Raw genomic sequence first — 24,228 nt, forward strand, 5'->3', positions numbered from 1 at the left:
TCCATTGATGAGTGTGCTTCACAATTTCCTGAAATATAATGGGTGCTAAAAACTCAAATGATCATCTAGAGTATAGCTGTGATGAAACAGTGCTTTAGGACTGAATGCTTCTAACCAGAACTCTAAAAGTAAAAAATTAATGAACTATGATTGGTTTCAGAATGAACAAAGATGGAATTGCCTCCTCTTTGCCACAAGTAAATCTGGTAGCCTCTGTGTACAGGCAAAAATAAAAATCTGAGATGTTTGAAACATGTAAACATCTCGCACCTACAGTTCACATATATGCCTTCAAAGAATGCTTGGATGACATATGAAATCATAATAAAGTGGTTTCAAGAAATGTTTGTTCTGTCGGTGACAAAGTGCTTGCAATCACTTTAAGCCAGGGAGGAAGCTCTACTTGTCCTTGATCACTGCACAGCTCAGACACCTGCTAATGCATTGCTGTCAGAATATTGAAAAATAAAAACTTTGTTTTTGACTAAAAACCCACTGTATTATTCAGCTACTGGACCATGACATATGAGCATTTAAGATCATCACTTTGAACTGATAACTTCAATTATAAATTCAAAGCAGAAATTGTAAATGTTCAATAAAAATTAACCTTTAGACAGTACTCCTTACCTAAGAGTGCGTTTATGCTGCCACCTCATAGCTCGAAACTTGCCGGAATGGCACAGTAATGATGAATCGAATGCACTAAGTCTTACCAGGCCATTTAATCTGCATGATCGCCACTCACTAGGATCCTTGCCAGGCGATGATATCAAGCTGGTTTGTGTTTCACACTTGCATCATCACCATATATCCTGAATCTTGAGTTGTGATTGGCTGCTTCAAGCTCATTCCAGCAGAGCTGTGTTTGATTGCAGTTCATTGTGCATGGTTTCTCAGAGCCTACACACAGACAGTTTTGTTTGTTGCAAGCTGTCGAAACAATTTAATAACGACAACTCCAAGTAATCATTTCAGACAGACACCTATTTCATCCATTTTTACTATCAGGACAGAAATAACAGTTCCACTTAGCCTTGGTTTTGTTATAGCAATTTCCTAGAATAAATACTATGCATAGTTCTTTGAAAATGGAGATAGGGTTGGCCTAAAGCAAGTAATTATTTACATCTTGTGATACTGCACTTTCCCAGAACCAAAAAACTGTATTATTCAAACTTACAAGGGGACATTATAGTTTCAGAAATTCAGTTTGGAATTATGCTTCACAGCTTAGCAGTGTACCTCAAGGCTGTCCAGCCATAAAAATTGTAAAATGCACTAGCCACAAACTTCTGAGAAAATGAGATCTACAATTTATGTGCAGCTCATATACCAGTCAATTTATATGCTCTGGAAGCACAGTGAAATGGCTGCTCCTGCAGACTAGCTAGCTACACGGCAATCCAGGTTCAATCCTACATTCAGGTACCTTTTTAATATTGTTTTTGTAAATTGTTTTAAGGATCATAACCACTTTTAAATAAAGTTACGGTAATGACCTAAAACATTATCAGTTCAACCAAAACAGATTTTATTTTATGATGAAATGACTGTTAAGCTAATTAACATAAAATGTGAATTACAATTAATATTTTCTTTTTAAAAAGTTTAATAATTTCAAATGCATTTTTAATGTATAGAAATAAAAGCTTTAATTACTTTTGTCATTAAAGTGTTACTACAAATTTGACAACATTATAAGCTGTGGAAAGGTTAAAAATATTCTTTGTAAATTTAAGGAACTGTTTTCTAGGTGGAAGAGTAGAGGTTTGCTGTTTCACTAATGTACATACAAATAGGCAGACGGTAAGGAAGTGTCAGGACCCCCACAGAACTAATCGACCAATGGTCCTTATGTGTTACAGTATAACATAATTGAACTTTACCCACCCTTATTACTCTAGAAACGTGAGACTAATGTATCAGTTTATTCTTGAATTTCACAGAGTTGTAGTATTCTGTACTATGAAATATTATTGGAATTTTAAAAATATTGTGAATTAAAAATCTTTCTTAATGAAGACATCGCAAAAGTATCAGAAGCTGCAGATGAAATCAGGCAAGTGAAACGTCATAGGTGAGGTTAAATGACGTTTATTATGAAAGCCTGTTTGCTAAAAATGATTTGATTTCATTAGAATCTTTAATGTCAATTTCTTGTGAAGCAATGTTGATGAGTGAAGAAATTTACAAAGGTACTGTGGACATGCTGGCTGAAAAAAATACTTGTGACTGATGACGAATTTGCTTATGAAAATGAAAACTGACACGTAACCTTTTGAAAAAGTGAAAGAGCATAGCTCATCAGATAAATATGAACCAGAAGAAAAAATGAGAAGTAGACCACCTTTATTTAGATTACAAAATTAAAGTTGTCAGCCTATTTGGTAGCTATAAACATTACAAAAAAAGGATGCAGTCACTTAAAAAAGAAGGAATATTTATTCCAATGGGAAGAAAAAATAAAAAAGGAGGCCTGAGAGAATTATCAACAAGTGACTACTCAGAACTGACAACAGTCGGCTTTAGTAGGAGCACAATAATTTACAGATTTTGAACCAAAAGCCTCTGACAGAAGGGTCCATAAATTCACAAAAAGTGGCAAAATTTGTTTCAAAAAAGAAACAGTGATGATTGAAGAAACCTTAGCTTCTGCAGACATTTTTTGAACCCCGATGTTCAAATTGATACCAAATTTTAACAAAGATTTTGTGATCAACACTGACCAGATAGATAGATTATTAGAGAGTCTTCACAAATTAATTTTGCTCTCTATTTCTTTGACTCTCTGGCAAAACACTTCAATTTCAGTTGTTTTCTCTTTCCAAGATCTCGGTATCAGTCGGTGTACAACAGGACTCTGACTGACAAAGGAAGCAAAACTATTTTCATCAAAAGGCATGCATGAGTAAAGCAATGCGTACTTATATTGCTCAGTATGTGCTCCCACTCACACAGAAAGTTCTACTTCAAATATTTGTTTGTTTACAAGTAGCAACCAGTAACTTTGGCCCCCGAGTTAAAAAAAACGGTACATGAATGTACGCAAAAATATAAAAATGTCATGATAACTTCTTCAGAATCTGGGAAGCTAACAACAGGACTGTATACTGACTTTCTCAACCATCGTTTAAAGTGTTACATGGGAAGAGAACAATGTCTATCAATTATTGATTCCTGGGGTACACAATAAAAGCCTGAATTAGATAATGAAATCATTTCAGCATGACAAGAAATCACCATCATGTAGACATGTTCAACCTTGTAATATCTATTTTATAGACAGGTAAAAACTCTAATAAAGCATATACAAAACTGTGTATATCTGATTGAAAATAATAGAGAAATAAATTCCCATGAATATTGTATAAAAATACGATCAATAGTGTGTCATCAACTAGGATTGCCAATTTTTAATGAAATGATCCAGTATGCCTGGTTCGCTTCAAGGCGTACTGATGAAAGAGAAGTTTTCATGAATTTTAAAGGAGTATGTTTTCCAACAAATCTTTTACAGCTGCAGTCATTTTGCTGTGCTGTCATTGCATAGAAACTGAATGGTATTTGAGCTGTGTGTAGAAGTTTAGATCCCTTTTTCTCAGAATCTTCTAGCTTTAATCTTTTATGCGAAGTCGCATCCCAAACTGAATTTCTGAGACCATAAGGTCCCCTTGTTAAACACAGAAAATTCTATAAATGTAATTTTTTTTTTTTTACTATCAAGAAAGGAATTAAGTATAATGTTGCAATTTTTATTGCAGTCTGTCCACAGAAAAGCCAAATCGTAGATTAATTTATTCCTCTAGTTGTAAATACAAACTGCACAATTACTAGTTGTGGGATGGAGACCACAAATAGTTATTTGGCTTTTATAATGTGAAGTGCAGCTCATTGTAAAAACATGGCAGATCATTGTCCAGTATAATTGGATGTCACCAAGGTAAAAATTCATATATATTTGTATTTGTCTAGACACACATCATTAAAATGACATGAAGAAGTGACACCAGATCTATATTGCTCACTAGTAATTCATTTTCTCCATCCAGCAGTGTTTGACACCAAGTTAAACCTCCTTGAATTCATAGACTTGCGATCGTAGCATTGACGCCACTCAATGACTCATATTTACTTGTGAACAGAGACAGATATCAGTGTCACTGCCATTTTAAAAACTGTTTTGCTCTTTTAGCTATGTTTCAATCACAATAATGTATGCTCTAAAATGTATCAGACAGTAAGCTACCCATTATCAATTTTTTTTCAGTACAAGATGTGTAAAGCAAATGCAAGTGATTGAAAATAGCATCCTTTACAAATGATTGTTATGAATTACGAAAAAGTAAGTGTTTACTACGAAACCAAGATGCTACATTACATGGGTACAAAAACCAGATAATTTTTTCAAAACAACTAAGAAATGTTACAGAACTAAAACATCATGTGAAACAAAAAGTAGGCTTTCTCTTTTATCACGAAAAAAATAAAGCTTTTAAGGAAAAAGTAAGTTCATACAACGAAGTACTGTAATCTTATACGACATTTAAATTGGAGAACTGGATTTACCTCTTTTTAGCCAACCTGGCCCGGCAAGCAGCAATGTGCGATGTGCCTGCTGCCAGCAACTCGACTGCAAGTAAACATACCCTAATGCTGTTCCCTGTGCTGAGGGACGGTGTTCTGGCTGCTATGAAATACTTATCATCTGATTTTGAGAAAACTATTCAGTGACAATATTTTCGCTTGATAAAGGACTGAATTTCTTTTCATTACTCACAATAGTTACTATGCTGCATCAAATGAATTAACGTACTGGAAGAAGTTTTAAAGAGTTTGCAGAGGTAAAAACACTTTGCCTAAGCTTTGTGTATTGTTGATTTTAGCTCACACATTGACATGTATGAAATGTAGATAAGGTATTGAAATTTTATTTAAAGTTCAGAGCAGAACAAGAACTCATTTGGCTCTCAAGTTATTGCTTTTGATTTCCTGACAACAGTCATGCATGACATGTCAATTTCTGTCCCTCTGCATTGGGAATCATGTGGTCCTAACAACTGTCATATTTCATAAACGGTTCAACAAATCGAAATGTCGCCCCCCACCCCCAAATAATAGCATGCAGAGAGATATGTATGTTGGATGATAAGTACCCAAAATTTCTGTATTCATCATGACATGGAAGTAACTCGTCCACAGCAGTGAGGGGATCGGTGGAATGGAATGTGTAAACATGTAAATAGTGCTTATGGGAAGCCCAGGCACCACGTTTAAACACATCCTCAGGACCTGGGAAGCAACAGAATATGAACAGTTAATTTGTCCATAGCAGCTAAAGTGTTAATACTGTTGCATATTCATAAGCCTGACATGGCAAGTTATCAGTCTGATCACTGTTAGGAATTGGGGGAACAACTGTTCCATTGAAGAAAATGCAACAGATGAACGAGGTAGTAACATAGGCTTCATGAGCGGAGGCATCTAGTCTACAGATGATGTTCTTCAATGCAACATTGATCTTGAAAAAGACCCAAACCGGTGATCAGCCATCAGTAACAAGGTACTGATTTCATAGATGACCAAGACATTAATGATGTATGAAATGAGGGAGGTAAAGCAGCCGAAGAGGAGGAGGGGGGGGGGGGGGAGAGGAAGAAGAAAGCATGGATGATGTTGCCAGTACACGTAAATTATTGGATATTTATTTATTTGCCATTTTTTTTAGTCTGTTGTCTATATAAAAGAACAGACTGAATGTTGCTCATGACAAAACTGAATCAAACCATATTGAGTTGTTCCATCTGATGGACATAAAACAATAAGCATCAAAGCAAATGTGTGAAATGGTGCACCAAAAAGGTAACTAATTTCTTGAAAGCAGTGGAAAAATTAACTTACAGTAGCTTGCAGACAATGTTGTACATAGTTACGTATTTTAGATGTCATAGTGTTATTGTTTGGTTGCCATTTAAGGGCAGACGTAGGGCAAAATAGCGAAAAAATTCGATTTTTTTTAATTACATAATTTATTAGGTTGATGTTTTAAGAATGACATCCGAAAGTTTCATAATCGAAATCTGACTAGAATTATTTTTAAAAAATTTTTCTTCGACCGCCTGTGCTTCCCACATCTCCTTTATCTGTGCTGTGCTCCACCACTCCTTCTTGACACTAAATGTATTTTTGTGTTATTTTTCAGTCACACAATCGAAACGAACAGCAGACGTATTTAGAAAGCTGTAGCAAAGATTATACATGCCTGTTCGTTTGGTTATTAACATGATTTGTTTTTGAATAGTGCGTGTTACAGTTTGTTGTTTGGCAATTTATTAGCTTTTTTTGCTTAAAATGGTTCGTAACAGTGGCCATGTTTTCAAAAGAGTGAGAAAGTGTCCAATTTCACGTGTAAGGAGCACAGAATGTTTAGATAAGAATATTGTAAATGTTCCTTGTATGTCTGGGGAACAGTTTTCGATGAAATCGCCAAGTTCGTCGAAGAAGAAAATCAGTGAAGAAATTAATGATGCAGTGTACAGTGCTAAAGACGAATTTTGTAGTTGATTTAGGTTAACTGACTTAGAAATTCTTGCCCATATGATTAATGTTTTATGTGCATGTGATAACTGTGGGTCCAAGGGCCTCAGACTGTATGATGACAATGCCAGAATTGGCATTGTAAGTAATATACATCTTTTCTGTGACGTCTGCAAATATGATGCTTAATTCAAGTCTTTTGCTCTCCATGGGAAAACGTATGAAGCTAATACAAGATTGTGTTATGCCATGAGATGCTTGGGTGTAGGAAGAGAAGGCACAAATTTGTTTTGTGGCTTGATGAATATGCCTCCACCAGTGGCCAGATTCACTGAGTACAACAAAACACTCCTCAGAGCTCTTGAGGTTGAGTGCAAGGAAAACATGCAAGCGGCTGTTGAGGAAGCTGTAGATGTTAACAGTGAAGGGACAGAAGGTAATTGTGATGTGAAGACAGACCTGTGTGTCTCCTGTGATGGAACGTGGATGAAAAGGGGCCATACATCACTTCATGGTGTGTCATCTGTCATCAGTGTCGACACAGGAAAAATCTTGGACTTCCAAGTAATGAGCAAATATTGCTCTTAATGTGACACCAAAAAGAATTATGACAACAGTGAAGAAGGAAGGTGTCAGGAGATACACAAGAAAGTCTGCTGTAAGAATTACCAAGGGTCAAGTGGTGGGATGGAGGCAGCTGGGATGAAACTAATATTCCAAAGGTCAGTAGAACAATATGGAGTTAGGTATGTGAAGTACCTAGGTGATGGAAATTCTAGTGCTTTTAAGACTGTTTTAGAGAGCAATCCTTATGGTTCACAAGTTAAAATTGAAAAACTTGAATGTGTGGGACATGTTCAAAAGCGAATGGGTGGCAGACTTCTCAGACTGAAGAAACAAATGAAGGGCAAAAAATTAGAAGATGGAAAGCCACTGGGAGGTGTTAACAGATTGACAGACCAAGAAATTCACACATTACAAATATATTAAGGAAAAGCCATCAGGGACAATGTACACAGTGTGAAAACAATGCAGCAAGCAGTGTGGGCAATATTCTTTCACAAACTTTCCACAGATCAGACTCCTCAACACTACCTCTGTGACATTTTGTGGTGCAAATATCTTCAGGCAGAAGCCAGTGGAAAGCCATAAACCCATAAGCATGCTTTGCCACTTGCTGTTTTAAATGTTATAAAGCCAACTTGCAGATATCTAGCCAATCCTGAACTGCTGAAAAAATGCATACATGGGAAAACACAAAATTCAAATGAGAGCTACAATCACCTTATATGGATGCGTTGTCCCAAAACAGTGTTTGTGTCCTCAGATGTTGTGAAGATAGCTGCATGTGATGCCTGTCTAGTGTTCAACAGTGGAAATGTAGGCAGGATTAAGTTCCTGCAGAGATTAGGCTTCCATCCAGGTGCATACACACTGAAGATACTCCAAAGCATCGATGAAGTGCGACTTGACAAAGCCCAGGCAGCAGAGGAAAATATCCAAAAGATGACTAGGCAAAGGAAAAAGGGACAGAGAATACCCCAGCAAGACAAGGAAGAGAATGAAGATTATGGATATGGACAGCATTAGTGCGTAGAAGTATGGCAATATTCTTAAAAATTGAAATAAAAACTTTAAATGAGATTTCCCGTAAAGCGATTTTTTTATAGATTTAATGTACCTTTTCTCAGGAACTATAAGAGCTAACATCCTGAAATTTGGCAGAGTTGTTAAGAAGTACTTACTAAATAATCCTGTGCACCAATTTTCCGTTATTTTTTCTTTGAGGAAAGTTATCCTTTAAAATTTGAGAAAAATAGAGGTCCCAGGTCACACAAAACTGAAAAATTAATTTGAAAGTCACTATGAGCTGAAACAAAAATCTGTTGCACACGTTTTAATAGCCTGTAATGAAGAAGTATACTATAAAGTTTCAGTTTTAATGCTTGAATAGTTTATGAGAAAAGGTACATTATATGTACAGTGGTAATTAAAAATTCAAATCCTTATAAAATGAAATTTCATGAACATGATCAAACAAAAACTGCAGAGACTATAGTTCATTATGTACTACACAATAGTGCCAAGTTTTAAATTTATAACTGTAATATTGTAGGAGATATTGAAGTTTAAATATCAGTATGCAGTTTGGTCAACATCTGCCCTTAAATGAAGTTGTAATTGCTGTATCCTATGTGTTATCTAAATGTTTTACTTCTGATGTTCTTTATATTTAAATACTGTACAGTATAAAGCTGCATGAATTGCTTTCTCAAACTTTCCAGATATAGTTTCTCATTCTACAGCTCCCTTTTGACATACTGTGGTTACACTATAACATGAGGGTTAAGCGTGTCTCGTGACAACCAAATTATATCAAGTTTCTACTGTGATAAAAACAAAGGTTTCAATATTCTGTTATAAACTACCTTCTTAAAACTTTTTGAGGAAATACAAAGGAAGAAGATAAGTCTGTAATTAGTGATCATCAGATTACCTCCACTTTTTATAAATGGATGTTACTACCACATACTTCAATCTGTCAGGAATTGCATCTTGACTTGTCAACAAAATGCAAAGATGATAAAATGGTGAAGAATTTTGAAATATTTAAGACTTAGAGCTAGTCGCCTGCATTAAATAAAGCTCTTTGTACTTGTATAAGACAGTTCAATCGCAGATGTTAGAAAAACCTTCCAGTTTTCACTCTAGTCTAACAGTTCCTTAGCCATTTTAAAAAAGAATCAGACTCATAGTGTAGTAAGAATATTTTTATGAAAGATATAAATTTCGTATCTACCCCATGTCCTTAGTAAACTTCTTCCATTGTTCATCCAGAGTAGCATGGTTGAGTCAGTATTTATGATTCTGTGAAACTATACCTTTTTCGTCTTGGCTAAATTTTATCAGGGGTGCTTTGTAGGTCCATTTAACAATCATGGTTGGACACATAAGAGTTCATAATGTATTGTACCATTTTGCAGTCTCAAGCTCTGGACAAAAGGGTGCCAGTTACATTGCACCTTGTTATTGTGAGATTTTACCCAAGTCACTACGACAGACAGGTGTGGTTTGCAAGTGTTGTGCTTCGCTCTGGCTAGTGTGTCCCATCTAAAGATTGACTGTCTGCTGAGGACACATTCACCTTCCAATATGCCTGGGAGAATTGAATGGTGAGTTTAAAGATCTTCCTGTTACTAACAAATGGACATGCTGTTAAGATGCAGCCTATGCACAGAACAGACACCTGTATGCATTCACAGGGGCTCCTTAAGAAACTCCAACACCTAAGCCATTAAGTAATTATGTTGAGGCGACATGACAATCGGATGGAAAGTTCAGCCACCTTCGAAGGAGACTCCAGAGATTTTTTACAGCAGGATTGAAAAGGCTGACACCTGTAGCCCAGACTGGCAGGATGGAGTTACCTAGCATCGATTGTTCAATAGAGGATGCTACAAATTGAGTCCACCAATGGAAAGACAATATGACAAGAAATGCAGTGCCCTGAAGGGCCAGAGTGGATGGAAGGAGATCAAAATCCCCAAGCAAGAGCATTCAGGAGGTCATTCTGATTCTAATTCTCATTCTGCTTTTGACTTGTAATACTTCATGTCATTCTTGTTTCTGCAACCTGTGTGCACATACTCATTCTGAATTTGCTTTCTGGGAGTATTTCAGTCTGTTTTCTGCCTGTTTTCAGACTGTGAGCCTGAGTAATATATTCATACCAATGTCTATTGTCATTTTGCAACAGCCTCAGTTTCCATTCCATTTCGGATGGTTTCCTCTTTGGTCCAGTGTTTAGGTCCAAGAGAATTCAACTGTGCTTCTGCTATTTGATCTTTTTCTCCAAATATAATGTGGATGCCACCACTGCAATCTAATTACTGGAGGCATAAGACACTGTATGAGCATTGGAAGACACTGAACAGTCACTGTGGCCTAGACAATAAAGCAGCTCTGACTGCCATTGTGGTTCAACTGATTATTTCGACAAGTCAATAAACAAGAAGTAGCAGGTACAGCACAGATCAATGCTGCACTGAGCAGCACACATTAAGTTGTGGGTACAAGGAGAGAGAGGGAGAGAGGGGGAGAGAGAGAGAGAGAGAGAGAGAGAGAGAGAGAGAGAGAGAGAACTGCTGACTCTCAATCAGCAACCACATGACTCTTGCCAGCCCACCCTCAACATCAACACACTGCATTGGTCCTATGCTGGCTGCCGATGTCCTCAGGCACCACATATTCTATCAATCAACACATGGTGAAAATAAATAATTCCCCCTACCTGCCTAATTACAGGGTTGTGTCTGCAACCAGTCACATCAGCCCAGCTTTGTATTCATAATTTACGCAAATGAATCAATTTTTGTTATTCCCCACTCCTGTTTTAATTTCATTACTACTTCATTTTTTCTTGTGGAGAAGAAACCAAATTTGGAGGTCACTAACTCTAGCTGGCAAGTACTGTGCAAAATGAAATCAATACTGAAATCACCACATACAACTACAGGAGCACACATGTGCAACTTGTCATTGGTTTTTGTAATTATTTAATTATGTAGTTAGTACAACAAGTATATTAAATGAGTCAATTTTACAAATGTCAGTTTCTTACTGTTGCATGCCCTTCTGGTCACATTTCTTGTATTGTAAATTGAGCACAAGCACTAATTGAAAGAGTGTTATTGAAGTGTTTTTGACCCTCTCCTTATGTGTTTGGAGCTGAGTCAGAACACTCAGATTTGATCTGTCACCTGACGTATCATGTATTAATTTACGTTTAATGTAACTCGGTCACCATTAATTATCTTATATGTGAACGTCCTGTAACGTGGTATGTTTGCAGAACTCTGTGTAGCCCTGGAAAGACTTGAAATCTTCTCCTTTGCAGCTGTTATTGTCTGTCAATGGTGGAAGGAAAACAAAACCTACTCTAATTATGAAATGATGTCAACATCAACTGACTGATATGTATTTGTCTCAGTGGATGTACAGATCACAATTACTTCATAACTTGGAGCAGATACAATTTAATTCAGATATAATATCCACTTTGAAGGCTCGACAAGAAGCAGCTTGTCAGTAAATGACATTTCATTTTAAAGCTTTCTTTGTTTATTGCTGTTTGTATTCTTAGAGAGGGTGTCTGCTCCCTGACAGTCAAGAAACCACCAGGCCATGACATCAAAGTTTAAAAGACCCCATCCACAGCAGGTGAAGACGTTCACTCACCGGCGCACCTTGCTGATTACTCAAATCGCACACCCCTCCTTTCAGCTCTGCATAAACGTGAAACAAAACGACTGTGCATAGTATGTGTTTCGTGACATATTCCCTACCTAATACTACTTTACTATTTTGTCACAATCATCCTTCCTTGTCATAAATAGAGTGTGGGAAATGTTGTTTGCCTAAATGGCAATTAACACTACAGATTTCCCCACTTAAAGGAAAAATGTCAGGATAACTCTTTACTCTACTAGTTACAAGTTAATTCTCATAATATAAAACACATAATAAAAAATCATTTAGCATTAAGTAATTAAGGGAAAATACTCTATCTTTAATAACAAAGCATAAGTCAGGCAGATTGTGCTATCCAGTGTTACCTTATGAGTATTTTCCTTATACACTTCACATTCATCTACATTTATGTCAACACGAATACTCTGCAAATCACACGTAAGTGCCTGACAAAGGTTTCATCAAACCACTTTCACAATAATTCTCTATTATTTCGGTCTCAAACAGCATGCGGAAAAAATGAACATCTATTCCCTTCTGTGCGAGCTGCGATTTCCCTTATTTAATTACAATAACCGTTTCTCCCTATGTAGGTTGGCATCAATGAAATACTTTTGCATTCAGAGGAGAAAGTTGGTGACTGAAACATCGTGAGAAGGTTTTTGCCGCAATGAAATACGCCTTTGTTTTAATGATGTCCACCCCAAATCCTGCATCATGTTAGTGACACACTCTCTCTCCCCTATTTCTTGATACTACAAAACATGCTGCTCTTCTTTGAACTTTCTAGATGTACTCTGTTAATCCGATCTGCTACGGATCCCACATCATGCAGCACTACTCCAAAAGAGGACAGGCAAGTGTAGTGCAGGCAGTCCCTTTAGCAGACATGTTGCACCTTCTAACTGTTCTGCCAATGAAAAACAATATTTGGTTTGCCTTCTCCACAACATTTTTCTATTTGTTCTTTACAATTTAAGTTGTTCATAGTTGTGGTGCCTAGGTATTCTCTTTATCTAATACAGTAAACTGTTATGTGATGACCAGTCTTTCTACAGAGGTAGATAAATCATTTTAATATGTATATGGATCTTCTTGAGAAGATTTAAATAAAAAAAAAGGTTAACACTTTTTCTTGTGGTTTCTGTATTTATGCTATTAGCTACTGTACTGTCTTTAATCTAGTACAGCATTTAGATTTCTTTTTGTTTATCTATTTCTTGAGAATGACATCCTTATTTTATGTGAAATACATATGTGTATGTATATGAATATAGATATATTTATATCTATATAGATATATTTATATCTATATAGATATATTTATATCTATATAGATATATGAATATAGATATATTTTTTCCCACGTGGAATGTTTCCTTCTATTATATTCACATCATTAATTAGATATATTTTTTTCCAGATAGATGTGTATGTATATGCTTATGTGAGTATGAACATACTTTCCAATAAAACTGTCTTACATTGTTGTCACCTGAGGAGTCACCTGTTGGGTGAATGTCCACCATAGAATCTCTAGAGTCCATTCTCAGTGCCCACTCTTGTCAACTAGTGTGGCACACCTCTGCTCCAAATCATTCTCTGTCTTGGCTGTCGGGTAAGTTGTAACTAATTTGGAGAAAACTACCATATCCTGACCACCAGTCATTATACGACTTCATACTCCTGTATTAGCTGTACTTACACTCATGTGGTGTTACAGAAGAATGCTGAAGATTAGATGGGTAGATCACATAACTAATGAGGAAGTATTGAATAGGATTGGAGAGAAGAGAAGTTTGTGGCACAACTTGACCAGAAGAAAGGATCGGTTGGTAGGACATGTTCTGAGGCATCAAGGGATCACCAATTTAGTATTGGAGGGCAGCGTGGAGGGTAAAAATCATAGGGGGAGACCAAGAGATGAATACACTAAGCAGATTCAGAAGGATGTAGGTTGCAGTAGGTACTGGGAGATGAAGCAGCTTGCACTGGATAGAGTAGCATGGAGAGCTGCATCAAACCAGTCTCAGGACTGAAGACCACAACAACAACACTCATTCTAAGGGCAGACTGTGTCAAACTCTATACATTTATAGATGTGGGTTTCCCACTCTTTCCTTTCATATACAAAAAATGTGGTACATATCATTCCCCCAATGGATCCATTTGACCCAGGTATAGACCATCGCTTCCTTAGGTTCACCTATCCTTCCACCTCTTCCACCTACACAAATCTGTACAGGTCGTCATTCCTCCCATGGATTCACCTGACCAAGGCAAGGACCATTCCTCCTATGGACTGACCCATCCTTTCCTTCTCCTACACCTGTTTTGTGATTTAACTTCATCAGTAAACAAAGCTTCTAGCCATTTTCTACAGTCTTTATTCACTTTAAATGAAAATTTTCTCCATAATCATTTTACGCTGACTTTACTGATTACTCTCTCCCTCTGCATTTTGACTCCTCTTCTTTAACTTCTTTTTTTACTTGTTATTCTTGTTTATAACACATATAACATCACCACAAAGGGACAGTTCTCACCCTATGTATTCTGCTTCTGATTATTGACGCATATTTTCTTATCTTTCACTCTCTTACACCTACTATATTTAGACAACATATGACTATCTGATTATATTCAGTGTACTTCTTTTTAATATTCTAGGAGAAAATTGGCATCTCTTTTCCTGTTCTATAAAATTCTTCATTGTGAATATAAATTACCATTCTAGCTCCTATCCTGAATAACGTACCTGTTGTTGAAGATACGTTAGCACACCATCTCCATCTCATTAGCTTGTTAAATCTTTAGCATACTATCTCGAGTTCTATTTTGCATGTTAGCACACCATCAATTTTTCTAGCCTTCTACATCCTCCATGGATGCTCCTCCCCTACAACAATTGGTACAATTAACATGTCATCTAATCGACACTCCATATAATTCTTTCAGTAGGCTATTATCATCATCATATGTGAAATACTCTCCAGTGCAATCTTATAGTTGTAGGTTGTAACTTCAGTTATAACCTGGACTGCAAAGAGAAGGGATCCTGCAACAGAATCTTTGCATATGGACAGAGGGAGGATGGATTTAATACTCCTGAGGGAAAAGTAAGAAAAGGAAACAACGAGACAGGTATGTTAGAATTGATGAAGAAAAGAAGATAGTACACCGTAGATAGATTCCTTTAAACACACACCCCACCCCAAGGACCTTATCTGCCAATATACTTCACAGAGGTGCCAGATGAAGATGTTCAACATTTCCTACAGAACAGTTTTGCCATGGCTTCATCATTGCAGAAAACCCGAAAACTGTCTTTAACAACCCTCTATGAAAAGCAATAGAAAGGGAAGTATTTTTTACATAAGTCATCACCAGTTTGTCACCATAATTGTTAAAGTCACTCTATTCGTGGGTCAATACTCTATAGATGTGATAACCTCACTACCCATGACTGAATCATAAAAAGACCAACCACCATACTATTCTTCTTTATTCAGTTTTATACAATGGATAAAACCAATAATATTTTATTCATAATTATTAAATAGTCAAAAATGGCTCTGAGCACTATGGAGGTCATCAGTTCCCTAGAACTTAGAACTACTTAAATCTAACTAACCTAAGGACATCACACACATCCATGCCCGAGGCAGGATTCAAACCTGCGACCGTAGCAGTCGCGCGGTTCCAGACTGAAGCACCTAGAACCGCTCGGCCACAACGGCCAGCTATTAAATAGTCATTTTACTACATTCATAGTTAATCAAAAGCAAACTGTTGTTGCTACTTCATTTCTCTATATGTTTTATAGTACTATATATTCCTCCAAGTTCTAGTACTATCACATGAGAATAAAACTAAAATCATTATTATTATTATTATTAGTTTTTTGTGTATGACAGGTACATGGTAACATGCAATTAAATAAATGATATGGAAATATTAACTGCCATATATTCATGATAAATTTAATCTATGGTACAGTTAAGTTTAAGGACTAACTGATTTCTATTATCTTAATGTAACTGTTCAATAGTCATAAAACAAGCACTAGATGCTACGCAACCAGCTGTTGTCGACATAGTGGGCTACCTGACGGTTTTCACATCGAGCTCAGTCCCTGCTTGTTTTCTTACAGTTATTTATTTGTATTACTTTATTAAAAGATAACAAGATAGTCAGAGAAGAAAGAAATTGTCTCCGGGGAAAAAAGAAATATGGAAACAATTTAACTGGGACAGCCGCTGGTTGTCGATCTGTTGAATTTATAAAGGATGTGAACTTTCCTGGAGCCTTGAATATTGTATGCCCATCTATATATTACAATCATGTGTCAGGATCTACCAAGTATACTGCTTTTGGATGTTGTATGTCTTACACCTTGAATAGTCTCTGGCAATGAGTGAAAAATTTATTGTTCTCCTCCCTTAAGTTTGAGTTTGACGAAAATCACTCACTAATATCAGATCATCTATTTGAAAGATACATGTAATACCTATATCATTATAAGTGTTGATTCTATTCTCCTGTACCATCCCTTGCAATTTTTCTAAGTCAGTCACTGGTGATAATTGCCAGGTAAACATTTTTAATCAGGATTCTCCTATAAATGTTTTATTCATAATTTCTACTGGAGCTAATCCCGTTGACACATGTGGCAGTTTATTTAGGATTATCTGAAATTCTGTAATTAGTTGTGCTCATGTAGTGTGTTTCATAGAACAGTAAGTTCTACACAATTGTTCTAAATCTTCATTATACATTCGCACAGGTTTGTTTGTGGATTATATTTTGATATATTTACATGTCTTATCCCTTCCCATACCAAGAATTCCTTTTGTTGATCTGCAATTTTCCTTAGAATAAGTGCTAAAGTTAGCCGATTCTACTTTCTCTTGTACTGTATGATTTACAAATTCCTGTAACCATTCCTCCAAATTACATAAAGCCCCAAATTCTTTGCATTTTTCTAATACCGTGACATTGATCTTTAACCTGTTTGAATTCTTTAACAGGAAACTGACCTACACTGTTAATCTTACCATCTAATTCTTGAAACTGCTCTTGACTTCCTCCCGAACTAAATCACGGTGGTTATCTATTTCAATCCTTCAACTTCTTAGCTAACTTTGTCAAAGTGGTTTCTTAATTTGTTAACTTAGTTTCTATTGCATTAGTTAATTCTCCCTTAGTGGACTCTGATCTGGTGCTTACATTCTTAATTTGCTTAGCCTGGTGCTTACATTCTTAATTTCCTGCATCAAGGCAGCCCTCTGCAGCCATGCTCTATGTGAGAGTACTGGTATATAATGCAAATATACCTTTTCTTTTGTTCACCTCGTGCTCAGCTAGGTAAACTGTCACCTCACACAGTTTATGTTTACATGATTGACACAAAAATAATGTCACACTATCTCCACAAAAAGTTCTACAGATATGAATTTTAACTTCTCACCCTTTCTGTCAAATTAAACACTTTGGCTGTGCAGCTGCCGCAACAGCACATATGATGCGAAGTATTGTACTGCCTGGTGCATCACTATTGTCAGGATTCAAAATCTTCTCTGAATACACCAAAACATCATCCCTGAACCCGCAGAGAATAATTTATGCCGTAGTTTACAAAAAATGCTTTTGTACATGCGTCAACACTATTTTTGGAACACATGGATTTTATTCAAGTTGATGTATTTGTCAGTCAACAATGGTAGAACTGTTCTTCATTCTCGTCAATGCTCTGTGTCCTGATCACTGGGAGCCAAAATAAAGTGTTTTTGACTCTCTTCTTATGTGTTAGGAGCTGAGTCAGAACACTCAAATTTGATATGTCACCAGATGTATCCTGTGTTAATTTATCTTTAATGTAATATAGTCACCATTAATTTTCTTCTTTACGTGAAGGTACCACAAAGCAAATATCAATGTAGAACCACGCATAGCCCTGGGAAGACTTGAACTCATCTCCCATATAGCTGTTATTGGTGGAAGGAAAATTACGAAATGATGTCAGCATTTCATCATTGACTGTCTTGTATTTGTATCAATGGGTGTACAGATCACAGTACTTTGTAACTTGGATCAGATACAATTTAATTCAAACATAATGTCCACCCTGAATGCTCGACAAGAAATAGTTCATAAGTAAACGACATTTCATTTTTGAGCTCCCTTTTTTGTTTACTGCTGTTTACATTCTTAGAGAGGGTGTCTGCCCCTTGATTGTCAAGACACAGCCAAACTGTGACATCAAAACATAATCCCCCCCACCGCAGCTGAAGACGTTTACTCGCCGTTGCATCTTGCCAATTACTTGAATTCAACTGTGCACAAATGTGAAACAAAATGACCACGCAAAGTACATGCTTTGCGACTTATTTCCGCCTAGTACTACTTTACTATTTTTTCACAATCATCTTTCCTTGTCATAAATAGGGAGTGGGAAATGCCACTTGCCTGAATGGCATGTACCACTACAATAAGTCAGATGACAAAGGACTATAGCTTAGGTAGTTACTTCTGTAAACAGAAACCAAAGAAGCCAGGATCAGCAGCTTGCAAAACATGGAAAATCTTTAAAAAGATCTGAAATAAGAAAATCTGGCTCAGAATGTAAATACGTTGTATGATGCTTTGAAAAATGTAGGTCATGCAGTGGATTACTGTGAAATGTTAGATCATCGTAGAAAGCTACACAAGCTGAGATGGCTGGGCAATTCTAAGTATCAGCAAAGTCATTCAGCACAATGTTCCTGAAATCAGGAGCTGAGAAAAACTTTATGGAAACTAAACGCCCAGAAATTACCAAGTAGTGGTGAAATACTAGAACACACAATGTAGGTAGTCAATGAATGAATAATCATATGATTGTTGGGCATAACGAACTGCTCTTTCAGGGATGGAGCATTTTCTCAACACTGAAGATGTGCAAGGTCATCTCACTATAGAAGAAAGGGAACAAAAATAACCCCAATGACTACAGAGGAGTTTCATTGTTATCACGCTTTTCAAAAATCCTGGAATGCATTATTATCTACCTAAAAGATCACAACAGTCTCTTACTGTCACAATGTAGTTCCAGAAAGGGCGAATCTACAGAATCAGCCTGACAGAGTATGTTACACAGACATTAGGTAAAAGACATGGTGTGTGTTTAATGTTCACGCATCTTTCCAAAGTACTCTAGCATGCAGTACTTTTCCAGTTCTTGACTTTCAAGGGCAGACAGGAGAATGGGTAAATCAAACATTAGTAATAAGAAACACTATGTGTCATAAGGGAATATATACCAGTCAGAAGTAAAAGCCATCAAATAATGTGTCACAGGGGTGGTAATAAGGCCATAGCTGTTTAACCTGTTTTTAAAAGATATAGGGGTTGAAATGAAAGAGGATAAAATATTGCTTGACGATGCTGTGATGATAACAAAGAGACAGATGTGGAAGTGGTTCAGATACAGGAATTTATTTCTGCAAAAAGTATCATAACAAATTAGAGCTGATAACACTGGTATCTTTTCTACCTGAGCAACAACAGGTAAATTGCCAATATTTACAATGTTTATTTATTTCAGTGTACTTTCATTTGCTTGACACAAGAGTTCATGGATGTCATAAAACTGCAATATTGTCTTCTGCATTTTAGGCAGAGCTACCGTGTGCCACATGCCGCAATCTTTAATTCAACAGCCAGCAACCACGAGAAGATGGCAGCTGCTTTGTCAAGGTATCCTCTCCTATTAAAAACGAAAAAAAGTAAGTTAATATAAAAAAGAGAAGTTGTCACGAATTAAATGTATTGTAACTTGCACCATGGTGTGACATTTCTGAAGAGAATATACACTAAAGCACCAAAGAAACTGGTATAGGCATGCCTATTCAAATACAGAAATATGTACACAGGCAGAATATGGTGCGACAGTCGGCAACGCTTGTGTACGACAACAAGTGTCTGGCGCAGTTGCTAGATTGGTTACTGCTGCTACACGGCAGGTTATCAAGATTTAAGTGAGTTTGAACATGGTGTTATAGTTGGCACACGAGCAATGGAACACAGCAACTCCGAGGTAGCGATGAAGTGGGGATTTTCCTGTATTACCATTTCACTAGTGTACCGTGAATATCAGGAATCCAGTAAAACATCAAATCTCTGACATAGCTGTGGCCGGACAAAGATCCTGCAAGAACAGGATCAACGACGACTGAAGAGAATCGTTAAACATGATAGAAGTGCAACTCTTCTGCAAATTGCTACAGATTTCAATGCTGGGCCATTAGAAAGTGTCACCATCTGAACCATTCAATGAAATATCATCATTATTGGCTTTCGGAGCTGAAGGCCCACTCTCGTACTCTTGATGACTGCACAACACAAAGCCTTACACCTCGCCTGGGCCTGTCAACACTGAAATTGGACTGTTGATAAATGGGAACATGATACCTGGTCAAACATGTCTAATTTCAAATTGTATCAAGCGGAATGGATGTGTATGGATATGGAAACAACATCATGAATCCATGGGCCCCACGTCAGCAGAAGTGACATGTATTTAAGCATCCTGTATGATCACTTACTTCCATTCATGTCCGTTGTGCAATCCAACAGACTGGGGCAATCCTAGGAGGACAATGCAACACCCCAGACATCCAGATCTGCTACGGAGTGGCTCCAGGAATGCTATTCTAAGATTAAACACTTCCACTGGCCCCCAAACTCCCCAGACATAAAAATTATTGAGAATATCTGGGGTACCTTGCAACTTGCTGTTCAGAAGACAGCTCCACCCCATTGTATTCTTAGGGATTTATGGACACTTGGGATTTATGGTGTCAGTTCCCACCAGCACTACTTCAGACATTAGTCGAGTCCATGCCACATCATGTTGCGGCACTTCTGCGAGCTCGCAGGGGCCTTACATGATATTAGGCAGGTGTACCAGTTTCTTTGGCTCTTCAGTGTAAAAGTGAAACTGAGTGATCTCTTTCTTTGTGTGGATCAATGATTTGTGAGTTAATACATGAATGAAAAAGCTGGCTGAAAGGGAAGAAAGGTAATCAGTCATAATTATGGAAATACTCTCTTCCTTTCCATTCTTGATAGAACGATCTCTGGCCTGGCAAAATATGATTGTCATGTACTTTTGAAATTCAGTTGAATAATCTGAGCTCTAAACCACATTTCGAAACAAAAATATAATTTATTGTAAATTTTACTAATTAAGTGACAAACAGGAGTTTTTAAGAGTTACTACAAAACAAAAGAGATGCTAATTTATGTTTCTAATTGTGTCAACTGTTTGGTTCTAAATAGCTCTGAATTTTTTGAGCCATGTGTCTACTCACTCTGGGGCATTTTCTTTCTTTTGAATCCAATAAAAGGGAAGTAGAAATCAAAACCAATCTCTCTCTCTCTCTCTCTCTCTCTCTCTCTCTCTCTCTCTCTGTGTGTGTGTGTGTGTGTGTGTGTGTGTGTGTGTGTGTGTGTGTCCACAGAAGCTTTGTAACAACTAAGTTTGCTGGCTTAATGATTTGCTAAAAGTATTTTTATTTAACTTTGTGGCTGGATGATACCCTTTCTGTAGCCATATAGATTCTTTAACATGCCAGGAAAGCCATGTGTACCATCTATCTGGCAACAGTGTAATCTTTGCTCTGTGTGTTAATGTTATGTGTAAACATTGCTCTATGGGTTATTGTATTTCAACTGTTTGTGTATTGTATTTTACAATGCAGAGATTTGGAATCAGGCCAGCTTTCACCTAAAAAAGTCTGACAAACCATCTAAACACCACACTCAGATTGTCTGGTGTACCAGAGCAATGGTCCATGACATGGTTTTGATCTGGGGTGGCTCAACTTCCAGTCTTACAGGCTAGTGCACTGCACATTACTATTCAAGAGTAGATCCAATAGAAATGAAATATTGTCACAGAAGAAGCTGAGTAGCACCATGGTGTAGTGGTTATGATACTAAACTGTTGCATGGAGAATCGTGAGTTCAAAACGCACCTAGACTGTACAATTTTAATTTCTATATTCGGTTTGAATACATTCTAGAAGTATCCATAAATGTCAAAAATAATTGTACTGGAATGTTCTGTAGCTGTATATATACTGTATGTGTTCTGGCTGGAGGCAGTTCACTCAGCGCTCTTGTATGTGCAAGTGCTGAATAAACCTTCGTTAAGTGAAGTTAGTGTTTATCATTCATCTAATTACAGCTTCTTCTACATGACATTATTCTGGTGGAGATGCTGGGTATTGGAATTTGTGATAGCGCACATTATCGACGACACAGTAGCTCCCATCAGGCCATGATGACAGAGCTGCTGTTTATGAGGTGAGAAACCCAAGTTCGAGCCATATTCAACAGATTGCAATCTACTGGAGACAGAAGAAGAAGAAGAGGACATTACGATGACAGCAACTGTATGCCACCACATGAGACATCCTTCCAGGTTCTCTGGTGATGATGGCCAAAAACCAAACAAGTGGCTGAAGCTATATGAGCTTATAGCCAGATTTAACAAATGGGATGACACCGTTTGTTTGGCTAATGTATTTTTCTACTTGGAGGGCACTGCCAAGCAATGGTATGAGAACAACGAGGAGAAGTGCACAAGCTGGGAAGTATTCTAGGCAGAAATGCGCAAGCATTTAGACGATACACAATGACAGAAGTGCAAGGTTGAAGATAATTAAAGTGCAGGGCACAGCATCCAGGAGAAACTACAGCATCCTACATTCATTCAAGACGTCTTGGAGCTGTGTAAAAATAGTGGATCCTAGAATGAAGGAGGAAGATAAGGTTGCACATCTCATGAAGGGTATTGCTGAGGACATGTATCAAGCACTACTCCTGAAGGAGGTTTCGACAGCAGATGACTTCACAAAATGGTTCCAGTATATTGAGACAATACATCAAACAAAGAATTACACGCAAGAAGTTTGAACAGCTTCTAATGTTGTATCGATGTCTATGATGGAGGAAGCAACTGATTTCGCAAGTGTTATTCGTCAGACAGTGAGAGAGAAAGTTCAGAAGGCACTTGGATTGCACGGTGAGCAAAAAACTGAGACGCTTCAAGAGGTCATAAGGAAGGAAGTGGAACAGACATTGAACCCAATCTCTCGTCCTTCATTTCCCCTTAAAACGGTGAAAAAGTCGAGACCCAGGTGGAGTTACATTCCTACAATGCCACATGAGGAACCTGTTTGGGCACAAAGGAAGACTGACATCTGGAGGACCCAGGATAACCAACCAATATGTTTCCACTGTGGATGACCAGGACATGTGCTGCACTATTGTTGAGAAAGGTGGCGGATATTTGATGACGCCCATGCCAGAAGACAGCAGGCTGATCTTAGCCAACGCCAACTTCGGGACAACAAAGATGAACGAGATGATCTGGGTGCAGGACAACACAGGTCACCATTGCCGCAAGCTAGCCGCTGGAGAGGATGCTCCCCAACACGCTGATCAAGGTCTCCATCACCGTTTAGAAGCTCTACCCGATCACCTAGTCACTGCAACCTAGAAAACTAAAGGGTGTGACCTTACTTGGAGGTGAGGCCGCTGAAGAGAAAATCCTCCGCTGTCGATCACTACAAAAATGATAGGAAACTACGTTGATATCCTCATGGAAGGCCAACCAGCCCAAGCTCTTGTGGACTCTGGAGCATCATATTCAGTCATTTCAGAGAAGTACCATCGCCAGTTGCAGAAAACCGTATTCGTCGACAGCAAAATATCTCTGCTGAAGGTGGCTAATGGGAAATATGTAAAACCTACAGGAAGATGTACCATTCGTGTAGGTATAAGTGGCCATACACAGCCCTTAGAATACATCATCTTACAAGAGTGTAGTCATGATGTCATTCTCAGATAGGACTTTTTGAAAGCTTCTCAGGCAATTATAGATTGTGGTCGCTTGAAGATTATGCTAGATGAGATGAGATACTGTGGACAGGAAGATGTGCATCCGAGTGTGTGGAGACTGTGTGCTGGATGAAGTGAGTATTCCTGCAGTCAGCACTAGAAAGGTAACTGTCACGTGTCGTGCCATGCATCATCCCATGGATCTTGTAGTGGAATGTGATAGAAGCATACCACTGAAGAATAACTTGGTTATCCCAGCCTCTGTCATCTCGTTTAAGAATGGATTCGGTGAATTGTGGATAGTTAACTGTCGCCGAGAAATGCAGATCTTTCCAAGACGCATGTGCGTAGCAAATGCTGAGCCGTTAACTGAAGAACAGCTGAGCGTCATAGAAACCTCCCATGCCGTGTCTGTGGGCGAAATTAGTGCTACCACTATGAGACAAGATCTTCTAGCTCGACTATCACCAGATCTCACTAAGGAACAACAGAAGGAGCTACTTGCCATTCTTCAAGAGTTCTCTGAATGCTTCAATCCACAGGTGAAGAGGA

General features: G+C 37.6%; 1 protein-coding gene across 2 annotated transcripts in view; it reads right to left on the bottom strand.

Moving 5' to 3' along the window:
* Nucleotides 1-19,236: 19,236 nt before the first annotated feature.
* LOC126191019 (mediator of RNA polymerase II transcription subunit 18) overlaps nt 19,237-24,228 on the bottom strand; it is a 39,728-nt gene continuing 34,736 nt past the window's right edge. For both annotated transcript variants that reach the window (XM_049931717.1, XM_049931716.1), the window contains exon 6: nt 19,237-19,534. The gene's annotated coding sequence lies outside the window, so the exon portion shown is untranslated. The remainder of the gene's footprint in view (nt 19,535-24,228) is intronic.

This window comes from Schistocerca cancellata, chromosome 6 (assembly GCF_023864275.1).
Source record: "Schistocerca cancellata isolate TAMUIC-IGC-003103 chromosome 6, iqSchCanc2.1, whole genome shotgun sequence".
Taxonomy (NCBI): Eukaryota; Metazoa; Arthropoda; class Insecta; order Orthoptera; family Acrididae; genus Schistocerca; species Schistocerca cancellata.